The following is a 12,966-nucleotide window of genomic DNA, read 5'->3' as shown; positions in this document are numbered from 1 at the left end:
CCTAAAAGTACACCCACTATCATGTGAAGCCCATAATTTTTATTCCCAGCAAATTGAATAAAAAGGGTGTTTTTTAACTTGGAGGATTAGGAACCTTGAAACAAGCAGAACACGGGTTTCTTTTCTTGAGTTTTGCTGCCACCTGCTGGTCACAGGGTAGAAAACACCTCATCTTTGAAAACCCCAAGCCTCTTTGGATAGTTTAACTGTGAGGCACTTCTTCAATCTGCACCTTGATGATTTTATCCACATTTTGCTAATCTAAAATTTAGATAGAAATTATTTACCTTATAGACTGCCACGCCTGGGGGAAACCCACAGGCTTTGTCAATAAAAGAGAACCTCTTAAAATCTGAACTTCATCCTGCTGAAAGACCATCTTTGGCACCAAGAAGAAACCAAAGTACACAGATTAGTTTGGGCCCGTTCCCCAAGTACCGTCTGCAGCCTCCTGGTGCATCTAATGGGATCAGGTGGCTCTGAGTTCTCACACAGCTTTTGCTGTAGAACTCATGAGCTTTTGGAAAGTGCAAGAAAGGCAAGAGAAAAAGTTCATATTCGAAACCCTGAGCCAAAATGTCAGGCCAGGCTTCTCATATTGTTCATTGAAAGCAGGATAGCGTTTTGTCCCAGACAATGTGTAAACTAATTAATTAATTAACTTGCCCTCTCTGCTTGGGAAGGAATTTCTGCTTGGCAGGTCTCCTTTCTGGGAGGGTTAGAACGGGGAAAGGGGATTACACAAGACAATCAACCCGGGGGAAAAAAATGGGAGAAAAGCTATCAAACTCAACACCCAAAACCAAATAATCCAGTGAAAAAATGGGCAGAAAACACGAACAGACATTTTTCCAAAGAAGGCATCCGGATGGCTAACAGACTCATGAAGAGATGCTCAACATCACTCATCGACAGGGAGATACAAATCAGAGCCACGATGAGATACCATTGTTACGGAATCTGGCCTGGATCACCCGGCAGAAGAACCAAGCAGCACTCAGAGATCTTGGAAGGCGGGAGGTTTATTTTATACCGGTGGGCTCAGAGGAGATCACTTTCCAGAGGTCTGAGCCCTGAGCATCAGCAGAGGGATGTTTATAGCCTGCTACTTCCGCATTTGTCATTAACGAGTGTTTTCTTACTGGCCATCTCACAGCAGATTTTCCCTACCGCCATCTTACGGTGTTCTTACGGAAGGCTAGGGGACTGAGCTCTGAAATAAGGTGGGCAGCCTAGCAGGAGGAGGTTAGTGTCACGTGTCACACTGAGGTGTTACCCACACTGTTCAAAGCTCCTTGTGGTAAGGCATGAATAAGAAACGTCTCCAGCTGCAATGGGTCCGCTTCAGGGGAGTGAAGGTCCATGCAGCTGCCAAGGGTAGTAAATGTGTAAATGCACCTTCTGGCTTCTAGGTCTGAGGAAGTAGCTTAAGGGACAGGGTTCCAAGTCTCTGCACACCAGAGACGAGCTGAACCCTCTCTGACCTGTGTAAGCCTCCAATTCCATATCCGAGCAACATACGTATATATACATATGTATATGACATACATCGTGGTTCAGAGTTGAAAAAAATCGCTCAGTAAAATTTTGCAATTTAATGTAGGTCCTGCCTAGTTCTTTGTGGAGACTCTTCCAGGATATTTTATAACTTAATTGGCTTCTGAAAATGGGCTTGCTTTCTCCCCATCAAACATTTACCCAGGTTATTGCAAATAAATAGAAATCCTATTGATTTTGGGGTGTTTATTTGGTATCTAACTAAGCTCTTTCATTAGTCTTCACAGTTTCCCTTTGTTATTGTTATATGATCTCATCATCTGCAAATAACAATTGTTCTGTCTCCTTTCTTTTTCATTCCATTGTGAAGTACATCAAATGCGTGGAGAATCGAGAATAATACCAACAACCCTATGCAGAGCATCTGACATTATAAAATCATAAACTCGGCTATATTTACTTCAGATTTTAAAATAGATTAAATATTATTCACTCTGTGTCCTTTGATGTGATTCCCCTCCCCCCAAAGCATGACAATCACCATAATTTTTTTAAAAAAATTTTAAATGCTTATTTATTTTTGAGAGAGAGAGGGGGAGGGAGAGAGAGAGAGAGCGATCACAAGCAGGGGAGGACAGGGAGAGAGGGAGGCACAGAATCCAAAGCAGTCTCCAGGCTCTGAGCTGTCAGCACAGAGCCTGATGCAGGGCTTGAGCCCACAAACTGCGAGATTATGACCTGATCCAAAGTCAGACATTCAACCAACTGAGCCACCCAGGTGCCCCATGATCCCCATTGTGATAAATTTGGTGTTTTACATTCATGAGTGTTTTTATGTTTTCTCCATGTGTTTATATATCCATAAACATTGTACAGTATTCTTTTTTGTGGTTTAAAGTTTAGATAGGGGCGCTTGGGTGGCTCAGTCAGTTGTCTGACTTTGGCTCAGGTCATGATCTCACAGTTCGTGGGTTTGAGCCCCGCGTCGGGCTCTGTGCTGACTGCCAGCTCAGAGCCTGGAGCCTGTTTCAGATTCTGTGTCTCCCTCTCTCTCTGACCCTCCCCTGCTCACGCTGTGTCTCTCTCTCTCAGAAGTAAATAATACATTAAAAAAATTAAAGTTTAGATAAATATCATACTATGTTATATACTATAAATTTTGCAACTTGTTTTTTGTATAAAATTAGGGTTTTGAAATTACTTTGCATTGGTTAATATAGCAACATAACTCAGTTTCGTTAATTTAAATTTCACTATGTGACCATTCCATAATGCAGTTGTGTTTTATTTATTTGTTTATTTACTTTTTTCTGAGAGAGAGCACTCACACATGTGCACATGTGAGCAGGGGAGGGGTAGAGGGAGAGAGAGAATCTTAAGCAGGCTCCACGCTCAGCATGGACACAGGGATCCTACGTCCCTGGGATCAGGACCTGAGCCAAAATCAAGAGTCAGATGCTCAACTGACAGAGCCATCCAGGATCCCCTTTGTCTGTTCTTCTTTGGATGGACATTTGTAGTTTCGAGTATATGTGTTCTTGCGGAAGACGTTTTCTCACCTGTATACCTAGAGGTGGAATTGCTGGATGGAAGGACATGAGCACCTTCAGCCTCACAGCCACACTGGTCTCTACGAGGCTTGTAATAACCACACTTCCCACCAAGCAGCAAGACTGCACCTGGTTCTCTACATCTGGGCTCATTCTCCATTTGTTTGTGGGACTGAGGCATATGTTGTGGTATCTCTCTGTCATTTCATTGGCATTTTCTAGTCCTGGTGAGATGGAGTATCTTTTCCTGTGTCTCTTGGCTCTTCAGGTTTCTTCTTCTACATGTGTTCATGGCCTTTGTTTATTTCATTCGTTGGATAATCATTTTCATATTAACTTGCATGATGTCTGAGTCTGTTCAGGCTGCTGTAGCAAAATGCCACAGACTGGGTGGCTTATAAACAACAGAAACTTATTTCTCCCATTTCTGGAGACTGGAAGTTCAAGGTGAAGCCATAGGCAGATGCCGGGGCTGGTGAAGATTCTTTCCCTGGTTTGTAGGTGGCCGTCTGCTTGCCATGGGCTCCCAAAGAGAAACACAGAGGGAGCTTTCTCAGGCCCCTTTGACAAAGTCACTAATCCCCTTCATGACTCTCACGACCTAATTCCTCTCAAAGGCTCTACCTCCTAATACTGTCATATTGGGGATTAGGTTTCAACATATGGATTTGGGGGGGACCCACACACTCAGTCCACAGTGCATGAGTTCTTTACATTCATATGTAAAAACCAGTGGTCAATGATATGTTTGAAATTTTTCTGTGTTTTTTAAAAATAGACTTTTCATTTTTGAACAGGTTTAGTTTCACAGAAAAATTGCAGAGATAGTGCAGTTTCATACACCCCAGGCCTTGTTGGTTTTGTTCTAATATCTTATAACACAATGGCACTTTGTTTACAGTTGATAAACCAGGATCAGGATGTTATCAGTAAAGTCCGTGCTTTCCTTGGATTTCCTTCCACACACTGTTCTTTCTCTGTTCCAGGGTCCATCCATGACACCACATCGCACTTAATGGTCAGTCATGTCTCCTTAGCTTCCTCCTGGGTCTGACAGTTTGTCATTCACTGTTGTTGTTTTTTTTTAATTAAAAAAAATTTTTTTTAATGTTTATTGTTGAGAGAGAGACAGAGAAAGTGTGAGCAGGGGAGGGGCAGAGAGAGAGACAGACACAGAATCTGAAGCAGGTTCCAGGCTCTGAGCTGTCAGCACAGAGCCCGACGCGGGGCTTGGACTCATAAACCTGAGCCGAAGTCTGATGCTTAACCGACTGAGCCACCCAGGAGCCTCTGTGATTCGCTTTTTAACTTTTGCATACACAGTCCTTTCTTGAGCAGAAATTTTATATTTTAATACCAAGTTTGTCACCTTTACCTTTAAGATTTGTGCCTTTTGGCTCTAATTTAAGATATCCTTCATGTTGGAGGTCCTAGAGGCATTTTCTCTCTGTTCCTCTAAGTTTTAAAGCTTCTTTTTCATATCCCAGCCCTTAATTTACCTGGATGTGGTCTTCATCTCTCAGAGAGGAATCATTTGATTTTCCTCCCGTATGAATAGCCCATGGTTTCCACATTTACGAAATTGTCCATCTTTCCCCTGTTGCTATGTAGTAACACTTTGCTCATGTCACATTTCCGTATATGTGCGCCTGTGTTTCTCAGCTCTCCATTTAGCTCCATGGTTCTAATTCATCTCTTCCTTTACCATCCTGAGATTATTGCTGTAACTTCATTGTTTTGTTGTGTTTCCAGGTTCTTTTACCTCGTTGTTAACATTTTTCTTGGATTTTGTCCCTGTGCACTTCTTTTCTTTCTTTTTTTTTAAAAAGCTTTTTTTCTTTTATGGTTTATTGTCAAGTTGGTTTCCATATAATACCCAGTGCTCATCCCAACAAGTGCCTTCCTCCATACCTATCACCTCTTTTCCCCTCTCCCTGACCCCCATCAACCCTCAGTTTGTTCTCTGTATTTAAGAGTCTCTTATGGTTTGCCTCCTTCCCTCTCCTTAACTATTTTTCCCCTTCTGCTCCCCCATGGTCCGCTGTTAAGTTTCTCCTGTTCCACATATGAGTGAAAACATATGGTATCTGTCCTTCTCTGCCTGACTTATTTCAGTTAGCATAACACCCTCAAGTTGCATCCACGTTGCTACAAATGGCCAGAGTTCATTGTTTCTCATTGCCATGTAGTATTCCATTGTATAGATAAACCACATCTTCTTGATCCATTCATCAGTTGAATGGATGACATGTAGGCTCTTTCCATGTTTTGGCTATTGTTGAGAGTGCTGCTATGATCATTGGGGTACATGTGCCCCTAGGCATCGGCACTCCTGTATCCCTTGGGTAAATTCCTAGAAGTGCCATTGCTGGGTCATAGGGGAGTTCTGTTGTTAATTTTTTGAGGAACCTCCATACTGTTTTCCAGAGCAGCTGTACCAGTTTACATTCCCACCAACAGTGTAGGAGAGTGCCCGTTTCTCCACATCCTCACCAGCATCTAGAATCTCCTAATTCATTTTAGCCACTCTGACCGGTGTGAGGTGGTATCTCTGTGTGGTTTTGATTTGTATTTCCCTGATGATGAGGGACGCTGAACATCATTTCATGTGTCTGTTGGCCATCTGGATGTCCTCTCTGGAGAAGTGTCTGTTCATGTCTTCTGCCCATTTCTTCACTGGATTATTTGTTTTTTGGGTATGGAGTTTGGTGAGTTCCTGTAGATATTGGATAGTAGCCCTTTATCTGATATGTCATTTACAACTATCTTTTCCCATTCCATCACTCTCTGTTAAAGAGGCTGTCTTTTTTTTTTCCCCCCATTGGATACCCTTTCTCTCTCTCTTTTTTTTTAATGTTTATTTATTTTTGAGAGAGAGTGAGAGACAGAGTGTGGGCAGGGAAGGAACACAGAGAGAGAGGGAGATACAGAATCTGAAGCAAGTTTCCAGGCTCTGAGCTGTCAGCACAGAGCCTGATTAGGGGCTGAAACTCAACCATTTTTGATTCCTGGGATGTATATTACTAATTCATTGTTATTGTTTTTTTCATGGCAATAGATTGACAAATTTGATTTGCTAATGTACTATTTAGGATTTTTACATCCGTTCATAAGGTGGTATATACTTTCCTTATACTGTTCTCATTTACCTCTGTTATCAAGTTTATGCTCCCCCCCTTTTTCTTCTAAAACAAATTGCATAAGATAGTGATTCCTCGAGAGTTTGATAAAGCTAGCCTCTCTAATCATGTCAGCTTGCCATTAATTGAGGCAACAGATTTTGATTACCAATTCATTTTTAAATGGCATTAATACATTCAAGTATGCTCATTTTTCTTTTGGAAAATTATTTCTTTTAAGCTTTCAGTATATTGTCACAAAGTTTTTCACGACATTGTCTTATGATATATATGTTTATATTAGATTTGTAATATAAATTCTCCCTTTTTACTACTAATGCTGCCCGTTTGTGCTTTTAGTCTTATTTTACAATCAGTCTTACTAGAGTTTTGCATATTTTATATTTAAATAATAATGTTTCTTTCTCTCATATTTCTTTCTTAGGATTTACTTTTTCTTTATGTCTTAGTTTCTTTTTCATATTGTTTGATGTTTTTAAAAAGTGAATCAATTTAATTAGGTACATTTCACTCCAATTTTAGCGGCATTGAACAACTTCTTATACTTGTATCTATTTTATATTTTCCCATAATATTAACTCTTCATCTTAAAACTATTTAGAAGTGCATTTTAAGTGTAAAAATGCTGTTATTGGTTGATAATTTATATATATTTATTTATGTTTTGGCCAGATAATGTAATCTGTAGGCTATAGGGCTTTCTTTTTTTACTTTTTTTTTTTCTGAGAAGGAGAGATAGCTTGAGCAGGGGAAGGCCAGAGACAGAGGGAGACACAGAATCCAAAACAGGCTCCAGGCTCAGAGCTAGCTGTCAGCACAGAGTCCGATGCAGGGCTCAAACCCAGGAACCATGAGATCATGACCTGAGCTGAAGTCGGATGTTTAACTGACTGATCCACCTAGCCCCCAGGGCTTTCTTTTTTTAAAGCTTTGTTGTTAGGTGCATACACATTTGTACTTGTTTCGTCTTATTGATGAATTGATGCCTTTATCATTATGTAATGTACCCCTTGTTCCCGATAATATTCCTTGTTCTAGTTTACTTTACTGATAGTATCTGACTCTTACATTTTTAGAGTTAAGTAAGTTCCTTATAGATAGCATATAGTTCCACTTTTTCTATCATATTGTTAGCTGTTTTCTGTTTCATGTGTTCTATTCTCTTTTTTTACTGTTTTCTGCTCTGTTTTACATTATTTTCAAAATTCCATTTTACCTTCACTATTGGTTTATTATTTACTCCTCTCTTTTTAAAAAATGAGTTGTTGCCTTGAGCTTACTTTCAGTAATCACTATCTTCAAATAATAGATTAACTTCACACATAGTGTGAGAGCTTTACAATAGAACACTATCATTGTCTCTCATGTTTTATACTACTGTTGTGCATTTTAGTTTTACATATGCTATAAACATACAATATATTGCTACTATTTTTACTTTATTTATTTTTTAAAGATTATTTATTTATTTTGAAAGACAGAGAGAGAATAAGAACATGTGAACTAGAGAGCATACAGGGAGAGGGAATGAGAGAGAGAAAATCCCAAGTAGGCTCCATGCTGCCAGCACAGAGCCTGATGCAGGACCCAAAAACATGAACTGTGAGATCATGACCTGAGCTGAAATCAAGAGTCAGCATGACTCTTAACCAACTTAACCAACTGAGCCACCCAGATACCCCCTATTTTTGCATTAGACACTCAATTATCTTTTAGAGTGATTTAAAAAATGAAAAAGATGTCTTTTACATATCTTTATAATTTAGCCATTTCTGGAGGTTTCATTTCTTTATGAAGATCCAAGTTTCAAATATAAGTTGATACTAAATTCCTTATACTTGAAGGAGTTTATTACTTCTTATTGTGCAATTATGGTGGCAATATATGTTCTCAGTGCTTGTCTTAAATATTTCTTCTTCATTTTTTGTAGGATATTTTTGCTGGATATAGAATTCTGGGTTGGCAGTTTTTGCCTTCAGAAGTGTAAAGATTTCACGCCGTTGTCTTTTGGCTTTCATATTTTCTGATGAAGTCTGCTATATTTTTAAAGTTGTCTTTCTGAATTTAACATGACATTTTTCTCTTGCTCCCTTCTCAAACTTTTCCCTTTATATTTGGTATTCAGCACTTTGAATATAATGTGGTTAGGTGTTCCTTCTTTTTCTGTCTCCTCCTCCTTTTCCTCTTCTTTTTTGGTAAATTTACCCTGCTTGAGGTTCTATGAGTTTCTTGGAGTTGTGGTTTGGCCTGTTTCATTAATTTAGGGAAATCTTTAACCATTATTTCTTCAAATATGGCCTATGCCAAATTTTCTCTCTTTTTTCTTTCTGAAATTCCAATTGCACTTTCATTAGATTGTTTGATACTTTTCCCAACTCTCTGAATTCTCTTCTCTGGGGTTTCCCCTTTATTTTTCTCCTTATGTTTTAGTTTTGGTAATTTCCTCTTGAGTTATGTACAAGCAATGTAATTCCTTCCTTAAATATGATGAGTCTACAGATGAGTCCATTAAAGGTATTCTTAATCTGTTTTACTGTTTTGAAAAATTTTCTAGCATTTCTATTTGATTCTTTCTAATAGTTTACCTCTCTGTGCTAGAATTCTCCATAATGTATGCATGTTATCCACCTTTTTCATTAAGGCTTTAATATGTTAATTTTAGTTATATTAAATTACCTGATAGTTCCAGCAATGGTATAATATCTATTTTTGTTTTTCTATTTATTTATTTATTTAGAGACAAAGAATGTGCAAATGGAGGGGGCAGGGGGAAGGGTAGAAGGAGAGGGAGAGAATCTTTTTTTTAAGTTTATTTATTTTTGAGGGGAGGACAGAGAGAGAGAGAGGGAGAGAAAAAGTCCCAAGCAGGCTCCAGCTGTCAGCACAGAGCCCAACGTGGGGCTCAGTCATGAACTGTAGGATCATGACCCAAGTCAAGATCAAAGTTGGGAGCTTAACCAACTGAGACATCCAGGTGCCCCCCTGTATTCTACTTTTACAATTCTGCTTAAGATTCTATTCCCAAATGCTATACACATGCTAGGATCTTTGTGGAAGAGACAGGATGAGATCTTGCAATTTTAGCACTTGGTTAGCCTTGAGTGTAAAAGAAGTGGAAGAAAGGAAATTGGGTTTACTGGCAGATTCACTGAGGCTTAAGAATGCATGTTTTTAGAGAGACTATTTGATTGACATTGACACCAGTATTTCCTTTCATAAATACCTTCTTATTCTCCATGAAATCATATTTTGATAATTTGGAGAAGTAAGATGACCATATCCTAGGCCATATCTTTTGTTTCTTCTCAGGCAACACACAGTTGAGGCCCTTCTCATTTATAGAACCATATGGAGCTGGGAAAAAAACACCTTCTCCATACCTATGTTTTGAAGATTTTTAAATGCAAGCCTGGAGAGGAGAAAAGACTTACCTGACATCTCTTAGTGATTAAGCTCTGAAAGCTGGGACCCTACTCTTCGTTTTTTGAAGAATGGTATCAGAGATGGGGGAAAAGCCTGATGACTACATCTAGGGAATTTAGGAAGTTCTATAGAGCATTCAGGCAAGATTCAGTTTCCTTCATTCTTTAAGAAAACTAGGTCCAAGCGTGTATCTTCTGAAGCCAGTGGTTCTTTTGTTTATGCTCTGCTTTATGTCAGATTAGGACCTGACATGAGATAATGTGTGAGAGACTAGAATTCCAGTTCCTTTCCTGACCATTTGGTTTCATTTCACTGTACCCGGAAGTGTTATGATATAATAGGATATATGTACAGAAGCTTTGGAGACCTGTCTTCTTTTCTCCCTGAAAGGTGATATAATTTATCCAAAAGAGAATTTTCTACTTAAAAACAAAAGGCAGTTAAAGGGTATAATATAACATGTCTCTGCATCTTGGCCAGGCTGGGTGTCTGCCTGGATGACACTTCCTCCATGTCTTCACTCGGGTAGCCTTTACTTGACCTTTAGGATAAATCACCTCATGCTTTTCCCAACTGGATCCCAAGCGCCCCCTTTGAAGTATCTTATGACATACCTCTATCTTGACAGTTAATCACGCTAAGTTTTTAATGATTAGTTTTCTTGTTTATCTCTTTAGTTAGACTGAGTTTCTTGAGGATGCCATCAGATAAAACACCTGACTAAATTGATACAATTTTGGGCATAGTCTAGATCATTTGGTGGACTAACCATTGACATAAAATGTTTGTAGTAATAATTCTGCCATGATTCCAGATTGCCAGTGCCTCCTGTTCTCTTGTAGGACAAATTCCACAATATACTTGTGCAAACTTTTTTTTTCAGCCTTTGAATTCTTCTGTATGAAGAATCTTGGACCAGTTCAGTATATAAATTAGAGATAGGGGATGATTTATATAAAGACTCATAAAATATGCCTTGGCCCTCTCTCCTTTTATCTCTTTCTTCATAACTTTGGCTTCTTATAACTCACTTGGAGATACATTTTAAGGTCTGCTTGCGTCAGGCCCATTTTGATTTATGGCTTTGCTCCCTCACTCACCCTTGGCAGAACATTAAAATGTATCTGAAGGCCACATCAGCAGCCTATTACTATATTAAAGAGAAGGTTATATTAAGAAAGGCAAAGACCTGAGACAGACTCCAGGAATAGCTTTCCTGAGTAAACATATCCAGCACACAAACTACATTAATTTTGAAATCAAAGGCATCTTCCTGTAACAAAGGCTTACCAATTCATTTTTTCCACGGAAACCTGAAGAGTTCAATGATAGCCTCTGGAGGGCCCTGTTTAAAAGTCTGTAGCAAATTTGACCCTTTCAAAAACTGTACAAAATAATTTGGCTTCTCTAAACCAATAATTCTCACATTTAAAAAATAATCTGGCATCTGCTTCTGGTGATTCTGGCTCAAGAGGTCTAGGAATTTAGGAAATGGCATCTTTCATAACAGTCTTCTGTTTTATTCTGCTGCAAGTGGTCTGGGGACCTCTCTTTGAGAAGCACACGCTCAGGCCTTCGTAAGGGTGGGAATCTTTTTGCAGAAGCTAGCGACAGGTGAATCTAGATTAGGGCTGTTGGCAGAATACAACATGCCATGAAGGCAAAGGGGCAGTGGCCATCATATGTGGCCATGGACTGAATTATGTGGTGGCCCTGAAGAGGAACAGTGACTCTCAGCAGCCTGTGCTACCTCTGTCACTGTGATTCCCACAACTATTGTTGTCTGTTGGCTTGGTTTGTTTTCCAATTAGACTTGAAGGCAGGGCCCATGTCTTTCCTCTCTATATTCATAGCACCTAATACCATGCTAAGTTAAGTTCTGCTGAAGACTGGATATATAAATACATGAATAGACAAGTGAACGAATGGGTTGTAATTCTCCACAAATGAAAACATATCCCAAGGCTTCTAGCTTAGAAGTTTGACCAAGTTTGGTAAAGGTCCAGCAGAGAAAGACGTTAGTTCATGTATGTCAGTACACATTATTGAATGTAAGATTGGTTTTTCCTATTGAGGAGCTGGACTAGAGCAGTGGCTCCCAGAGTCACCTGGGTGCTTCACCCCTTATTAGTATAAAGGAAAAATTAACTTTATCTCAGTCCTGACCCCCATCACACCTCCCTAGGGCCAGCCAACATCTACCAGTTTCTTGTGTAACTTTTTAGATATATCCTATGCATCAGAGGTGTATGTACCATATATTTTCTTATATGAATGGTTACATGCTAGAAACACTATTTTGCATTTGATTTTTTTTCAGTTAATGATATACCTTGAAGATTATTCCATATTAAGGCTATAGATTTACCTAATAACTGTAAGAGCCACTGTGATTCCGTTGTGTGGCATCTATCTGCCTATCTACCTACCTCTGTACCTTCCCATCATCCATCCAGTAATCAATTCTTATTATAAGAAATGTTATGGGGCGCCTGGGTGGCTCAGTCAGTTAAGTGTCTGACTTCAGCTCAGGTCATGATCTCACATTTTTGAGCCTCATGTTGGGTTCTGTGCTGACAGTTCAGAGCCTGGAGCCTGCTTCAGATTCTGTGTTTCTCTCTCTGCCCCTTCCCTGCTCATGCTGTCTCTCAAAAATAAATAAATGTTAAAAAAATTTTTTTAAAAAGAAATGTTGCAGGGCTCCTGGGTTGCTTAGTCACTTAAGCATCTGACTCTTGATTTTGACTCAGGTCATGATCTCATGGTCATGAGATCGAGCCCTGAGTTGGGCTCCACACTGAGCATGGAGCCTGATTAAGATTCTCTCTCTTCTCTGCCCCTCTCCCACTCCCACTCATGCTCTCTCTCTCTCCTGAAAAAGAAAAAAAAATGTTGCAGTGAGCCTCAGTGAATGTGTCTCTCTGAATGCATGAGTTGGCATAGGTAGGATAAATTCTTCAAAGCAGTATTTCTAGGTCAAAGCGATTACGCGCTGAAGATTTTGCGAAACTGCTCCCCAAAGAGGCCACACCAAATATATTCCACCAACCATGTGAATGTAAGCGCCTATCCCTCCAAATCTGGGTTGGGGAAATCTTTAAAATGAAGATTCTCAGCCCTTCCCACATCTATCGCTTCCAAACCTGCTAAGAGCAGCTGAGGGACCTGCCTGTGTTGAAAGCTCCTCTCAGAGGGACATTTTTGCAATATTTTCGTTTCATGCTATTCCACATGTCAACAAGTCTGATGCACAAGGTCCATGGCCACATTTGGGAGTCATCAGGTGCTGCATAGGGTCCCGTATCTACCTGGACTAGACACCAGATTCCTCACTCCTGCTGCCCCCACTCCTTCAT

The 12,966-nt window shown here is 39.6% G+C and overlaps 1 protein-coding gene across 1 annotated transcript in view; it reads left to right on the top strand.

Moving 5' to 3' along the window:
- Positions 1–12,966, top strand: part of SV2B (synaptic vesicle glycoprotein 2B) — an 83,090-nt gene that overhangs the window by 55,552 nt on the left and 14,572 nt on the right. The gene's annotated exons all lie outside the window — the stretch shown is intronic.

The sequence above is a fragment of the Crocuta crocuta genome, unplaced genomic scaffold (assembly GCF_008692635.1).
Source record: "Crocuta crocuta isolate KB4526 unplaced genomic scaffold, BGI_CrCroc_1.0 scaffold7, whole genome shotgun sequence".
NCBI classification, from domain to species: domain Eukaryota; kingdom Metazoa; phylum Chordata; class Mammalia; order Carnivora; family Hyaenidae; genus Crocuta; species Crocuta crocuta.
The sequence above is the reverse complement of the archived record's forward strand: the minus strand, read 5'-3'. Positions and strand labels throughout refer to the sequence as shown.